Source organism: Centroberyx gerrardi, chromosome 23 (genome assembly GCF_048128805.1).
Source record: "Centroberyx gerrardi isolate f3 chromosome 23, fCenGer3.hap1.cur.20231027, whole genome shotgun sequence".
NCBI lineage: Eukaryota > Metazoa > Chordata > Actinopteri > Beryciformes > Berycidae > Centroberyx > Centroberyx gerrardi.
In genome coordinates, this window is record NC_136019.1 from 17,643,100 (window position 1) to 17,660,188 (window position 17,089).

Sequence of the window (17,089 nt, forward strand, 5' to 3'; positions counted from 1 at the left end):
TTGTCACTGGGGAAATTTTTTTAATAAAGATCCAATGTTAATGCAAAATTTGCATCCTCTTGCTAGTGCTGAGGTTTGATTCTCACCTGTTTATTTATCTTTCTCTCTCTCACTCAAACTAAATCTTCCTCTAATTTTGCCTAGCTTAGACCTCAATCAGATAGCAAAAGAATATGATTGATGTGTGACAGAGGAGGGGCCAGTATCGCTGTCCAAATTCCCTTATAGAGAGTGTTAGATGGGCGTCTGCAGCAGGGGAGGAGCAAGTTAGGTAGACATCACTTCTTTGACAGGAAGAGACAGCACAGTGTGGCCTGAGAACAACTGAAGTGAAAACCATGAGGCCTGTCATGTCAAAGCTTTGTAACGGGTCAAAGGAAGCAGTGAATACTGACGTACTTGCTTCTGTTATGTAAACAAAATATGGCCAGTCTCTACATTTGTGTTGAAGTTCTGACATCAGTGTATAAATGGTATTCTATAGCGTTTGTATCTGTTATTGAATATTTTCCCCATGGATGTGAAGGATTTCTGGGCGAGATCCATGTCTGAACCAGTAGACACTGTGTTCTCCATCACAGGTCCCAGTTTGTACTGTACAGTTCAGAGTCACAGAGGCTCCTGGCTGGACGGACTCAGACACTGGCTGCTGGACAATCTCTATGAGGTTTGTTCCTGAAACCACAGGAAATAAATTAGCAAAGAAGCTGTTGAACCTAAATGAAAACAGTGACTGTAATATTCCTTATATAACTCTGCTTGGCCTTTCTAATATTTTTATCTTATTGGGCAAATAAATATCTTATTTAATTTTAGCTATTCTTCTTCTGCTGTTCTGTTACCTTGAGTAATAGCTAATGTTGATCCGAATATACCAATAAATGTATCTGTATTGAAACGTGACTGTCTTTTATGTGCTGAATCAGTTACATGGCACTGATGCCTATGAAGTCAATTCAAAATTAATGGTCATCAATCTGAAAATGACATTCTTTAAAATATAAATCCCTGTCTTTATGGAGACACTAGGTTTTAATCTGACAGCAGCACATCAATGCAATCATCATATGGCTCTGGGGCTGGTGTTGACAACTATCTTAAGTGTTCGATTAACTCTGATGGGTGTGGACACTAGAATACTGTCAATTTTTACACTTTCAGTTAAATTAACACTGGAGAGTTTTCTGCGAGTGACTTCTATGATCATACGATAAAGGTCCCATATTCTACACTTTCCAGTGTTTTATTTTATGTTTTGAGGTCCATTCAAAGCTGTGTGTGTGGTGTCATGTACCAAAAACACCCTCAATCCATTTTTACACGTTCATTTTCCAGCATCTTTCTGAGCCTTACCAAGAACAGGCTGTTTCTGTCGCTATGCCTTTAGGGCTCATTAATATTAACAAGCCCTCTGTTCTGATTGGCTAACCGTTTCAAGAGTGAAACATGAGACACCGCAGAGCCGGCAGCTGCAGACAGCGAGAGGCAGGGAAAACCCTCCGTTAATAAACAATGACACCCGCTCAAACGCTTTGAAAAAAACATTTTGTTAAACTATTATTTCTTACAAAAATGATAATGAGCGAATCTTTGTGATGCCACAAAGTTACAGAAGTCCAAACGGCTCATTTAGAGGCTTGATTATCTAATATGGATTGTGTGGATTTAGTTGGCTACCGTCCTTTTGATACTTTCACAGTGTTTAGGTAGCACAATGGTAATTCTAATACCATACACCTATTTGACAATTTATGGAAAAAAAACTATTTTTTAAAATTCTTTTATTGTATATTTATATCAAAATCACATTTTTACATCTATATTTTCAGTTGATGGAATAGATTTATATACTGTCATAGGTTTTATAAGGCAATTTTAAATTTTAAAAATTACCATTGCGTGAAACCATACCAGTATACCCAAAAAGATCGCCCAGCACTACCTACAAGAAACAATGCACGGAAATTGATATCAGCATTCCAGCTTTGAATTGTCTCAGTGCAGCAGAATATAACATGATGCCACTTGTCATTACTGCTATGGCTTTGAATGTCACTCTCACTCCCCTGGGACCCTCTGACCCCTTAATGTTTCTCTTTTTTTAGTCCAGTGGTGTTTGGTTGTTGGTACTGTGTGGCTGCCAGGGTCCTTATTATTTTAGATTGGATTGGCATCTTTTACAAAAAACACAACACAGAGTTAACGGCGTTACATCAGCATTCCTCAGACGGAGAGCACTACCACTAGACAGGGTTTTCCAGTGACGAGGAGCTAGCTACAGTCTTGCTACACTAGTAAGTAAACTCTTGATACCATTACTATGCTAGTCAGTGTTAGCATGCTAGCTAGCCAGCAAGGTAAGGCTGGCTTTACACGGTGAAACTTTCACGCAACTAGTTGCAGGTTGCAAATTGCATGAAACATAATTTCCATGCAACTTGACAGTTACACGAAGCAATTCAAAAATAATCTAGTCTCATGCAACACGATTTAATAGTTTATTTCACTAAAATTAGCTAGCTAGATAGGTAATTTTTCATCAGTTGTATTGTTTTCTCGCTAGATTATATCAAGCGGGAAGTGTCATTGTAACTACATTTGCATCTTTGTATCTTATTTCGTATCGTTTTCTCGCTGGATAATATCAATTCGGACGTGTTGCATCGCTTTTTCTTCTGGCACTGGCTGGCTACTTTGTTTCATAATGGCTGTCCCGGAGAATAGGAAGAGAGCTATCGGTGCATTAATGCTTATTGATATGCTGGAGGAAAAAACACGACCTAAAAAGGCTAAACGTCTGTGGGTGAAGGACTGGCTACTCAAAAGAGAGACCAATGGATCATTTCACACTCTATTCAAGGAGCTCGATCCAATGAGCCTCCGGTGAGTGCATTCTCCCTTTGATTCAAGGAAAATAAATAAATAAATAGCTCTTTGTTGCCACCTTGTGACATCAGTATGAAATTGTAGCTTGACGTGATTGTATTGTAGATAACAGCTCTGATTCTCATCAAAACTTTATATTAAAGCATTAGTGAACATTTGTTTCTAAACAGTTATGTGACCACTATACTTCACAACATGTTAATATTATTTTGTTTTTAACCCATGTAGATCCTGGCTCCGCATGGATCAGAGTACATTCCAGGCTCTGCTAAGTATGGTGGCACCTCACATCACAAAAACAGACACAGTGATGAGGGAGACCGTCAGCGCTGCAGAGAGACTGGCTGTCACCCTCAGATTTGTGGCAACAGGGGAATCATATGCATCTCTGTCGTTTGCATTTAGAATAAGTGGTCCTGCCATCTCTGCCATTGTGATTGAGACCTGCAACGCAATCTACAAGGTCTTTTTCCCCCACAATTTTTAACAACTAATTTTGTGTAATATTTTGAGCCAAAGCACACATTAACCCTTAAATCAAGAAATTGAATGGGAATATTGTTAATAGAAGAAAAAAAAAAACTAACAGAGGTATTGTTGGTTATACTGTATACCGGGATGCATATCTGACTTATAACGATTTGTCTTTCCATCTATGTGCACAAGGTCCTGAGGCCAGTCTATCTGAAAGTGCCCAGCAGCGGTCCTGAATGGAGAGCAATTGCCCAGGGCTTTGAGGAACAGTGGCAATTTCCCAACTGTTTGGGTGCACTGGATGGGAAGCACATTGTAATGCAGTCGCCTAAACATAGCGGGTCTCATTTCCGCAACTACAAGGGCACCAACTCAGTCGTGCTCATGGCTCTTGTGGATGCAGACCTAAGATTCATCTACGTGGATGTGGGCACCAACGGCAGAGTCAGTGATGGTGGTGTATGGAACAAGAGCAACCTTGGGACAGCTCTCCAGAGAGGGACCCTCCGGCTACCAGACCCAAAACCTCTGCCATCCAGGACCACACCAGTGCCTTATGTGGTGGTAGCTGATGAAGCATTTGCCCTGAAGACAAATGTGATGAAGCCTTATAACAGGGCACACCTCAACAGAGAGACCAGAGTTTTCAACTACAGGTCAGTTTTTCACATTAACTTGACTGTATTGTAGTATTTGTGTTAGAAATTTTACTCTGATGACCAGGATAATTGTGATGCTTTACGTGATTTTATGTTTTGTTCAGGCTTTCGAGAGCGAGGAGATGTGTGGAAAATGCCTTTGGCATCATGGCCAATCGGTGGAGGGTGTTCCACACCGTTATCCTCCTGGAGCCAGAGAAAGTCAGGGATCTGGTTCTTGCTGCTGTGGCACTGCACAACTACCTCCGGAGCCAGAGGAGCACCCGTCAGGTCTACACCCCACCTGAGCTGATGGACAGGGAGGATGTTGTCAGTGGAGAAGTGATCCCTGGGGAGTGGCGTCTGGATGCACCTGCACATTCTATGCTACGTGTTAGATCAGCCTGCAACAACTACACCACAGCAGCAAAGGAGGTCAGGGAGGAGTTAAAGAACTTCTTCAACAATGAGGGCGCTGTCAGCTGGCAAGCAAACCTGAACCACTGAAGACATCAGATTCCTGAATCCTTTGTAAATAATGTAAATATTAATCATCAGTATGAATAAAAACAGTATTGACTACAAACTTTTGTTTTGTAATTTCCCTCATTCTTGCTGTATTAATGTCAATTGCTGCTATGCTGATAAACTGTTAAACAGTTTCACTCTGGGGGAAAAATAAATAAATAATCCAGAATTTTGGAAAAATAATTATTTAATAAATAAATTAGAATACAAAGTGTTAAATAAATAACAAATAACATACAAAGAAGATGAAACCTATTAACGTTACAGAAGGGGAGACAGATGTGGTCCTGGACGAGCTTGCTGCTCTACTCAGTCAACTTTACATTTCACTCATTACCCAAGTCATTAAAAAGGTGTTTCAACATAACCTGCTGAATCTCAGCTTTGCAGAGCTCCCTGTTCCGAAACCCCATGCCCTTCAGAGTTTCAGCAACATATTTGCCAAAGGTATCAGTGGGATCTACTACTGTTGGCCGCTGCAGACAACTAAGTATGCTACTATAAATTTCCATCTTGGTGGCATCATTCTCTTTATTATCATCTGCTCTTCTTTTGCTTTTTTTTGGTGTTGGTGCTTCAGGGGTTGTCAAGCTGGAGTCACTGGTACTTGGACCGCTGTTGGCACTGGTGTCCCCATGATCCTGTTTACCCTCTTCCTCCTATAAAATGATATATAAAAATATATAAAATGAAGTGTTCAGTGGTGGCTGTGTCAGGATTATGTCCAGAAAGGGCTTAAAGTCATTCAAATACTGGTGTAAACACCCCTAAAAAGGATCTGAGATGTTATCTCCCCAAACTAGAGCTGTTGGCAGTTTGAGAAAAAAGACTACTACAATACTTCTTATTTACACCAGTGTTTAAATATGTCTTCAAAATCTCTCTAGAGGGATGCCAGGAATGTCTCCCATCTGCATAGATGCCTACTCTCCAAGCTTGTCTCCAGAACCGGGTTTGTGCTCCATGTTGTCCTGGCTTGGCCCCACTTTAAACACATCCCTCAGAAACTGCATCTGACTGAAGTGGACCCAGCATGGCACATATACAGTATCAGTCCCAGCACCAGATCGCTGTGAGCTTTCCACTTTCTTGGCCTCACGGTTGAAGATGGTCCTCATGTTGTGGAACTTGTCTTTAACGTCTGTGCCTGTTAAGTAAAGTTAGATAACGTTAGCTGGATACAACCAGAAAAGGCCAGCTAGATGACTACCTACTGTGAAGTACTATTATTTTATTTATTTATTTAGCCTATATTTATTTATATGAATGTGGTTCTTGTCTGTTTGTCCAGTTTTTATCTGTCCTTTGTTTAGCCTACTGATGCACATTACTGTAGCCCTAATCGAAATTGCCCCAAGGGAATACAGTTGTATATTTCACATCATGTTTCAGCTCAATGTTAATCATTTCACCTAGGCTAGTGGGTTACCTTTTTGATTACTTTATCACACATCATAACATTTGTAAATTCATGTTTTAAGTAGCCACTTACGGTTGTAGCTGATGCCTCGCTCATCCTGTCCAAGTAGAGCAGCAAGTTCATCCAGGACCGCATCTCTGTCTCCCCTTCTGTAATAGGTTTCATCCTTCGGGTCCCAAAGGAATCTCCGCTCTGTGTAAAATTAAGCGGGTGTCAAGAGAGGAGGAATTTAATAACCTAACGCTATATAGATTGCGATAACAGCAGCAGATTTCAGAAGATTAGCTAACAAAACAGACAACAAACGTTAGCAAAATGTTCAAACAACCGTCATGTTAACGTTAACTAAGCTAGCAGTAACGTTAGCCACCGGCTAACTGCAATTTAAACAAAATGTATCTAGCTCACGTTTGTTGACATGGCTCAGCTGTTTGACAAAATGAAAAACTTTAGCATTACCAACCTTGCATGAAGTCTATGAGGATAATCTCCTTCTGAAGCGTCCAAGAGACCATATTCTGTTTTATTATTTTGTTCATGGTGATAAGCCGTTGTCGCGTTTAAATTAATCAGTTGAAATCGGTTGAAATCATCAACGGTAATTTGCCTAGCTCACGTTCGTTTGTTGACATGGCTCAGCTGTTTGACGTCGTCATGTGACACGTTATCAGCGTTTTGATTGGCTGTTGCGTGAAACTAGTTTCACAAAGTTGAGAGTTTTGCAACTGTTGCGGCTGAGTTTCAGACAAATTTCAAGTGCGTTGCAGAGGGCTTTACACCATGCAACTCAATTGCAACTTAGTTTCACCTAAGTTTCAACCAACTAAAGTTGCGTGAAAGTTTCACCGTGTAAAGCCAGCCTAAGGTTTTGCTAAAGACAAACATTCTGTTTACATTCTGAGGCCTATATTTTTGTAATTCCTCCGCACAGCCACGAAAGGGAGCACACAAACATAAATCAAGTAGAAATCGTAGTTTGTTTTAAGTAACCCCCCCCCCACACACACACACACACACACTTAAATTAATTTTGGTCTGCAATTAGGCTCTAGATATACAGTGGACAGAAGCACTGTCAGTAAGTCTCTCTTGAGGTGTTATGTGGTACTACCAGTGGCTAAAGTATGCTTTCTTTGCCTTACATTTAATGGGGGCTAGACTGAGAAAAAGAGCGAGGCTGGCTATATTTCACCTCTGTCTCACATACTGTAAAACAAATTGTTCCGTCTGTCACAAAGACTGTGGCAGCCAACAGTTAGGGGTGTCTTCATATGCCCGTCTACTGTACAATGGTGAACTGCAGGTCTGTTAAGCGGATGAGTGAAGATACTGTCTGCTGTTCTTTGTGGCAACTTAAGGTTTTGTCTCAAATTGCATCTGATACAGACATACAGTAAGATGGCATCATCAGATTTAAATGTTGAATTTCCTACGACAACTCTGAAAGAGGTAGTTTTTAAAGCCGAGGTTAGCAAACCTTAGAAGTAGCTTCTCTGTTCTGTTGAGAGTAGATCTGACTTTTTTCAACAGGCTTGTATTTTTGGGATTGTGTGCTTGAATTATCAAGTCACATGGGCTGAAGAATAACTTTGTCTCGTACGATATGATGTCGCATTAACACTGTTTTCAAAACGCATTCCAGTGTTCTCCTAGAATGGAGTTGTAGCAGCGGAGGTGTAAAATAGCTGATATATCCTATCCATAAACACAAATTGTCACTTATTGAGCCAAGCAAGCCAATGTCTAAGAAAACATACAGTGAAGCCAGAGCCACTTTGTCAGACAAGCTTGTTCTGAAGAACAAAAAAAAAAAACAGGTTGCCAGTCGCGTTCAAATGTTTCAGCACCGAGGCGGTTCAGCACCACAGCGACACCACCACACAGACAGCTGTCTATCGGCGGTGGTGCTGAACGCCGACAGGCCAGGTGCGTCTCAGTACCATGTCTTTCTTACACGGGAATAACATAAACATAAAATAGACACAGTGGTCTACAACACTATACTAGGGCTGCACGATTCTGGATAAAATGACAATCTTGATTTTCTTGCTTAGAATTGAGATCACGATTGTCTCTCACGATTCTTAAGCAAAACCATTTTTATTATACATTTCTACTGCACTCTTTATGCCTGATACAGACAGAAACAACAAAAGATATGATAATGACTGTAATGGGACTGTCATATCAACTTTGCGGGTCAAATGGGCTTCACACAGAGTACACACACAATGTATAGATTAAATTCCAATGAAATTTAAATTGAATTAACGGTATTAAACTTCTCCAATCTCCAGCTGGTTTATCCTGCCATCTATACATTACATTCTGCGCACACTGACTGCACAGTGCAGCGTTAAGTATAGCCTTAGTTACGAGTCTTTGGAAATTTACCGGGCAGTCGCAGGTTGAAAAAAACCTGACCCGCGCATCACTAACAGTAGATAACTTGTAATCTGCTGCCCTACAAACGTTAACGGTAGGTAGCATCATTACCTTGTGGTATTTAAGTAATGTTAGTGGAATTAGGTAGTTGAATTGATAACCGTATGACAGTGCATTGAATTGAGTTCAAAACACGCGCTGTCGGCCTGTCAAAGATATGCGCTTGTTTTTTAACAGACAAAATAGCTTAATTCAAATGCTTGATGAATCCAACACTTATCATAAAAACAATCAACTTACATCTCTCTTCTCTTATTTAGAACACAAGCTTTGAACAAGTGTTGTGTGTGTCTACTGTTCTCCGTCATGTCTCTCTCTGGAGTTGTTTTCCATCCTGCCGGTTTCTGCCCGCTCTGCATGTGCGCATTTCGTCACGTGGTGTAACACAGTGTTGCCACTTGTTAGGCGCGCTTGATTTTATGCAACGGGTGTCCCTAATGAACATGGCAGAATTTCGTTGTCATTTAGGAATGTGGTTGCATAGAGGTATGAATCAAGCCACTCAGTAGGGGGGCCCCTACTGAGCGTGGGCCCTGGGGCGGTCGCCCCCTCTGCCCCCGCGGTCGCTCCGCTTATGTTCTTAAGTGTCCTTTTTTCCAGAATTAACTTGCATCACCACACTGTTGTATTATCAAACAGTGTTAATTTACTTAAATGTAATGACATTTTCAATGATAAAATAACTTACATTTATGACGTTTCTTTAAGGGAATCCTATCCAAATAATATGTAACGTTAATATCTCTGTGAGGGAATCTGTCAGTTGTCTTTGAGATTGACAGCTTTCGCGCGTCACGGTGGCCCTCACGCATAGTCAGGACCGCCTCCAGGAAGAAGAAAACAATCACTGCATGTGGAATACCTACTATCTTTGTATCAAGATGGATCTTCCAAATGTTGTTTATTTCACAGATATGGGTTTCCTTGCATATTCTTATCAAACGATTGCGTTTGCTGTAACGTTACTGTGCGATACTCACGTGAAGTTGCAGGACTGTTTTCCCTTCGGCGAATGATAATCCTGAATCCGTGATCAGCATTGCTTGCTTCATTGTTGACATCTACCCGGTGCTTGTTGTTATAATCGTTGTGCTGACATCTGAGGGGTATTCCAGAAAGACGGTTTAAGAAATCCTAAACTAAATCCTGAATTCTGACTTGAGTGAGCTAGACACGGCATAGCGGGAATTTTCGGTTCCAGAACAACTAATTCAGATTTCAGTGATCGGGCTTGATCAACTCCGGATAGGTTGAGACTGAACTATGCGCGTTCACGGTGAATTTATAAAGCCATCCTCAATCGAGGACTGAAAATAGGATTAATCATGGATTCAGAGGCGACAAGCAGAGCAGAGCGTCATATTTCACTCCAGCTGAACAAGAAATATTAATGACAGCTTGTAGCGAATTTCAGCAAAAAAATAAAATAAATACACATCAGCAACACTTGTGAGACTTGGCATGGCAAAAAATTGTAGATAGAGTTAATGCGTGAGTTAACTATCAAGTTTAATGCTTGTTTTAGTCATTCAACATTTAACATACCTCTGTAAACTAATGTTTAATTAATAGGAAGGATGCAACATAGGCTATTGCCTGAATTGTACACTCTTAATTATTTTTTTTACATTTAATTTAGGTGTAGCCTAATCCAGGCGGCATGAAATGCACTTGGCAACAAATTTTTAAAAAAAGTATAAGAACATAATTCAAACTCGTAGGAGCTGGCCCTATCTTTGAACAGTGGTAGATAACTGATGGCATGAAGGAGCACATCAGAGCCAACTACTACGCCCAGGACACACTTGCCAACATAAAGGCTAGGTTTATCACATTCATAATTAATATTTATCTCTTATCTCTATCTACAATGCTATCTCTATCTACAAGCTAACCTGCCACAGAGCAGGTTAGCTTGAGAACATAAATTGCCATAGTAACTGATCTAGATTTACTTTGATCTCAGTTTTTGGAACAGAAAATCCTGGATTTCTGTGAATTCTGAGTTAACAGATCTGGATAACTTGCCAATCCTGCTTTCTGGAATACCCCTCAGGTAAGCGCAAAGTTTCTCGTTTATATGCTTTACTCACAGGTGTGAGAATTGATCTGGATATTAAGCGTCCGTAGCGCAAAATAATATAACGTTAGTTTCTAAAGAGATAAGACGGAGCCCTCTCCTCTCCTCCTCTCCTCCTCTCTTCTCCTCTCATATGCTTACAGGAGGCAGTACAGTTCCTCCTGTAAGCATTGGAGGGGAACGCAATGCATTCAGCCCCAGACAGCGTGTGGCTGAAAGCAAATCAAAAAAGTCAACTGTCTGCAACTGTAGATACAAGGCACATTGTTCCATCGTAACTGTTACGGGAAGATGAGCTGGTGAACCCAAGTGCAGGACACAGAGGCGAGGAGACAGGACTATAGTTAGATATGTATTTATTGCAGGGTAGGGGGAAACTGGGATGGAGAGCCAGGCAGTGAGCGGAGCTGGGGAAAATGGTTGGATGAGTGGAGAGCCGGGCTGGCAGCTGGCAGTGGGAAGCAGAGGGAGAGCTGGGGGCTGAGCAGAGCGGGGGTCCAGGGCTGGGAAGCAGGGCTGAGGAGTAGCGGAGCTGGGAAGCAGGGCAGACGAGATGAGGGACGGGAGACAGGGCAGACGGGACTGCGAGGGAGAGAGGACAGGGTCAGGTCAAGGAAACAGGCTAGCAGAATGGCTAGAAATGATGATAGGCAAAAATGGCTAGAAGCATAGACTGACTGAGCAGAGGCTACAATCTGGCAGCGTGGATGTGGCAGGGCTGAGTATTTGTAGGAGTCTTGATTATGAGACGAGATGCAGCTGGTGGGGCTCTGCTCCGCCTCCAGTACACCGGTCTCCACTCAGACAATCACACACTCACAGACACACAGGGAGAGAGAGGGAGAAAGCCACTGGGGGAGTGGCAACAGGTTAGGGAGACACAGGCTGCGGTCGAATAGTCAAAAAAATACGTCCTAACTCCTATTCCTAACCACTTTTCCTTGACCCCGTTGGAAAACGTCATGAGGTCAAGGAAAGATGTGAAGGAGAATTCATAAGGACTTAGGAAAAGACAACCGCGGTGCTAAGAGAATCCGACTGCACTTACACTAGGCTACGTAATTATGCGACGGCGGATGTTAATGACGTGGGTCTGCCGTGGTGAAACTACAATGTTCCGGAGATGGACTACTAAAAGCGCATCTTAGATACTTCGCCCCGCGCCCCGTTCGCACCGTGTTGTTTCATGCAGGCTATATAAATGTGGACAACCCAGTGAAAAATATTGCTTCATCACCAAGGTTGGAATTGAAATAAAAAAGGAATATAGGCTACCAGTCACAAAAGTGAAACGGGTTAGGGGTTGTCACATTGAGAATGGTTGCTCACGCTCACCGTCCTGTCCACTCATATTTATCGACATGAATCCCAATTAGTATGATTGTATGAAAAGTATTGTTAAATTCATGCAAGATTGGCATAACTTGTTAGGCCTACAAATCTACTACTGTACATATAATCATTCTTAAGTTTCAAACATGTTGAATTAAAAACATCATCTGGCTAAAGACGTCTCATATCCCTTTTTCTTGAAAGACAGACTTCTGTGTTATGGTTAATATGCGGATTATGATCTGATTATAAGCCTATGCATATAATAGCTTAAGAACCACCACACAACTCAGTAAACACCTTGAAATGTTGACTTGATTGTGCTTTGAAGTTGTTATGGCTGATACAGGCCTCTATTAAGGCAAGGGTTTCAGCATCTGTGACTGAAGTAAAATTAATTAGTGATATTCCTAAAGGCTGGCAATACAACAACGCTCAGAATGAAGAAATAACTAATGCAAACTGAGCATAGGTTACACTACAACGTTAACTTCACTTTGATCATTTTACAACAGCAGCGTAACGTTCATAGTTCGCCTCTATGGGTTTAACATATTGGTGACAGTTCAAAACATATAAGCATATTAGCAAGTTATGGCATAAGATGGAACATGCTTAATAAGCAACGGTAACTTGCATGATGATCTGCGTCCCTTGTCGGTCATGATCGTTTGGTTTCGTGAACAGCCGAATGGTGCGTCGTTGCTGCCGCAAAGAATTGTGGGACGGCATTATCTCCTTTCCTTTCGTAAAGGATGGTCCAGTGTATCCTATGCTAAAGGAGCTAAGTAAGGAAGCATTGAAGCACCTTTCCTTAGCATGTAGAGAATTCGAACAGCTCTTATCATGGCTGCCACTTAGGTACTTCCGGGTCATTTCACTCAGTTAGGAACCTTCCTAAGCAAAAAAGACTATTCGACCGCAACCACAGAATGGGAAGTGGAGGGCGTGTCCGGGGAAGAAGCAGGGGCAGATGTAACAGTAACTGTCTACATGTTGGTTATTACCTCGAATTCTGCAGCCTGTGTCTAGTTCTTCAGAAAGACCAGACTCAGATTTAAACGTTAAATTTGGTCTAAGGTGAGTATGACGTAAACGCGACGTCCTGGGTTCAAATCCCCCTCTCTCTCCCAATCTTTCCTGTCTATCTTTACTTAAAACTTTCAAATAAAGGTGAAAATGGCCAAAAAAAAATCTCATAAAAAAAAAAAAAAATCCTACAACAGCTCTGTACTGTCCGATGAGGTCTTTTTCAAAACTGAGCTTAGCAAAACTTAGGGCTCTTCCTGTTGTGTTGAGAATCAATTTGACTTTTTTTGGTCACATGGTGGAGCAAGAATGATCAAATAACATGGACTGAAGGATGAATTTGTCTTGTACTATAAACTTCATAACTCACTCAATTATCCAAACGCATTCATGTGGCCAGTGTGAGCGAACAAATAAACAGCATAAACACCCCGCCTCTTTCCAACGAAACCGCCTCACTGGAGTTCAGTTATATTAAGAGCCATTGCAGTGATACAGTCATATGTACAATGATGAGCTATACCTTGGTAACAGCTTTACTTCTCTGCAACCTGAGTAAGTACTGGTATTCAATTATTCACTAACTGCATCACTACTCATCAGTACACTGACCAATCACAATTGAAACTTAATCATTTGTTCTCTCTGGTGTTTGTTTCAGGCTGGATCTCATTTTCTGAGTCTCAGACTGTGGTGGTCCAGCCTGGTGAAGAAGTCACGTTGATGTGCACCAACATTTCCAGTTCTCCCACTCACTCAGAGTGGTTCAGACTGGTCAACAGATCCAAGCCCTGCTGCATCTCCTCTATGTACTACTCTGATGAAACTGCTTCATTCTGTGATGGTTTTCACATGGCAAATTTGAAATGAGATCCAACATCTCCACTCTCTCTCTCTCAAAATCAAGCAAGTGGATTTATCTGACTCTGGACTTTATTTCTGTGGGTTTTACCGAGATGCACAGACCGTCATTGTCAATGCAACATTTTTAAAGGTTCAAGGTAAGATCACCATAAATTCTTGTCTGTCTTTTGGCTCCCATTCATGACTATTATGTCTTTATCATGATACTTATGTCTCAAATACTCACAGTAGCCTCAAAACAACATATAGACAAAAAGTAACAGATATGTGGCCTATGTAATTAGTGTCAAAATAGGATTATGTGCTACACAGTCAAAATAAAATCAAGATGAAGTTTTATTGTCATATTTTTTAAAGGCAATGGCGACTTTGATGACGAAGTGGATGACAAGTCTAAAAGCAAGATTCTCCCTCTCTCTCATAAAGATTTCTTACATTGTGCAGATTGGTATTTGTCAATTGTTTGAAGGTAAAACAGATTCTCTGCAGTCAGTTTTGTCCATTTTAGCATGAGCCAGGTCTAAAACCACTAGAGGAGAGTTCAGAGAGTCTAATTTAATAATCCTTAGTTCTTGTAGAAAAGCCTGATGGAATAAGAAGTCTGGCTTCTGTGATCCTGGGTGGTGTGACTGTTTTCCTCGTTATGGTCATCGTCGGTCTGGTTCTCAAAATCAGGCAACTTCAGACAGGTACTTTCTGAGAGATATGTGTCATATTTTATTGCACATTCTCTTTTAATTTGTGTCAATATGATGGACAAATCCAAAACTTCCTGCTGCACCAAAATGCATTGAAAACAGCAATGTTTGTGGACGATGATAATTAACTGACTAGACTGATTTTCCCTGTTATTTAGCTGCTAAAGAAGAACTGCAGCCACAAAGAAGTGAGGTGAATCCAATTTTAAGATTTACTTTTATATGTTGTATGGTTTAACACTAGTAAGAAAAAAAATGCTATTCGCACACTTCTGTCAGATGCAAAAGTACTATTTATTCAGCTATATTTTCGGTCAATGGGCCTTACTTTGATGAAGCATTTTCCTCTTTCTAGTGTTATGCCTTATCTTCCAGCACCTTCATTTTTGGGTGTGCGGTTGATTCTGTATTAAATGTTCTATGGTTTAAAAGGTGCTGGAATCACTTCAAGTCATGATTATGCTACTAAAGATGTTTGTTACTCTGACAAACTCAGCAATGTGAAATGTGTTATTTACAGAATCTGGACTCAGATGAGCTGAAGTACGCAGCGCTGAGTTTCCATCCAAAACCAAAGAGAAGCAGGAGGCCCGCATCAGAGAAAGAGGTGGAACCTAATGTTGTGTATGCTGCCACCAGATAGGACCATGAAGACACTGGAATTGCAACTCAACTGATGCTTTGTTGTACTATTCTTGTTTTATTGTCACTGGGGAAAAAATTGTAATAAAGATCCAACGTACATGCAAGATTTACATCCTTTTGCTAGTGATGAGGTTTGATTCTCACCTGTTTCTTCATCTTTCACACTTTGCCAAAACCAAATCTTCCTCTTATATTGCCTACCTTAGACCTCAATCTGAAAGCAAAAGAATATGATTGATGTGTGACAGAGGAGGGACCAGTATCTCTGTCCAAATTCCCTTATAGAGAGATTTAGATGGGCGTCTGCAACAGGGGAGGAGCAAGTTAGGTAGACATCACTTCTTTGACAGGAAGAGACAGCACAGTGTGGCATGAGAACAACTGAGGTGAAAACCATGAGGCCTGTCATGTCAAAGCTTTGTAACGGGTCAAAGGAAGCAGTGAATACTGACATACTTGCTTCTGTTATGTAAACAAAATATGATAGAAGTTCTGACATCAATGTAGAAATGGTATTCTATAGCATTTCACTTCTGATATATCCTTATGTGTCCTTGGTCTATACTGTTAAGTCAAATGTGTGAATGAAAAATACAAAGATACAGCAGCATTTCAGTTTTGTAACCTGGGTGTGTTTGGATGCACATGTGGACATGCAACAAGTCTTTATGCCCTCTCTCATTTTCCACTGCAGTGACAAACAGCACTGACTATCTGAGCCAACAAGGTCTCAACCACAGGAAGACTTGCCTTCAGCTCTCTGCATCGTAACCACACACAACAAAGGCCTTGCTGTTTCCACACACAACAATGATACTAGTTGTTCAAAGACAATCAATTTCTTTATTTATAACTACTAAGTGTTGTGGTGTATTTGTATTCCGGTAACACCGGGCGGCCCCATTCCCTCTCTACTGCAATAGAAACCTAGGGGCATACACGACAGTCTTTGAAAACTATGATAAACGTTTTACAAAACACAACGCTCACAGTATAATCATATTGGTGTCAGTATGTTATCTTGGAAAGTGTAAAAAACCAAGCGTTCTGTCAGCAGTTATTTTTGGAGACAGTGGCATTCTTCTGGCTCTCGTGGACGCTTACACCGGCTTAGAAGGTAGTGCATCTTTGAGAAAAAATAGTTCCTATCCAAATAGCACACAACTATTGACAAAGTTTTTCAAGATAACATACTGACACCGGTATGATTATACTGTGAGCATCATGTTTTGCAAAACAACGTTTATCGTAGTTTCAAAGACTGTCGCGTATGCCTCTAGGTTTCTACTGCAGTAGAGTGGGAGGGGGCTTCCCGGTGTTACCAGACAGAAGGAGCAGGCAGCTAGCGAAGTTATGGTTTCTACTAATAGGGATCATGATGGAAAACATGTTATTTGGGCCCAGGGTTCAAAATACCGTACTATCACTTTAAGGGGCTAACTGTGCTCTTAAAAGCTCAAGGTCATTTTTAAAGCTGAGGCTGAAGAACAATTTTGTCTTGTACTATAAACTTTAGAACTCACTCCTTGAGGCTATGATTTTGCATAGGTATGATTTTGCACCACTCCAGCCCAGCCAGGCATACAGACTGTCTCTCGGGCTGCAGCTCCCTCTCTGGACCACGCCCCCCTGCCTGATGCTGCAATCACTCTTTGTTTTTTGATGCAGTCTTGTTTCCAGAATACATCAATAACATAAGAACTGTTAAGAGACACTATCTCCATCCCAATGCAGCCGACATGTTTGCTCATCATTTCCCAGGCCGTGGCCTACAGTCACATCCTGTGATGACCTTGTACAACAATTTAACGTTACCTTAATGAACATTAAGGACCCAAAAGTAGTATCTGGAAAACAAAATCCCCATGGAGAACTGGTGAGGAGGCTAAGAAAGGAGTGTCAGAGGGCTGAGCGCAAATGGCGAAAGACCAATCTTCAAATTCACTATGACATATATAAGGACAGACGACTCTTGCCAAACAATCCTATTTCTCAAAAATTATAGATGACAAAAACAATGCATAACATATTCCTTTCTCTGCAACTGACT

General features: G+C 41.1%; 1 pseudogene; it reads left to right on the forward strand.

Moving 5' to 3' along the window:
• Positions 1–13,341: 13,341 nt before the first annotated feature.
• LOC139928679 (uncharacterized) lies at positions 13,342–15,048 on the forward strand (annotated as a pseudogene).
• The last annotated feature ends 2,041 nt before the right edge of the window (positions 15,049–17,089 follow it).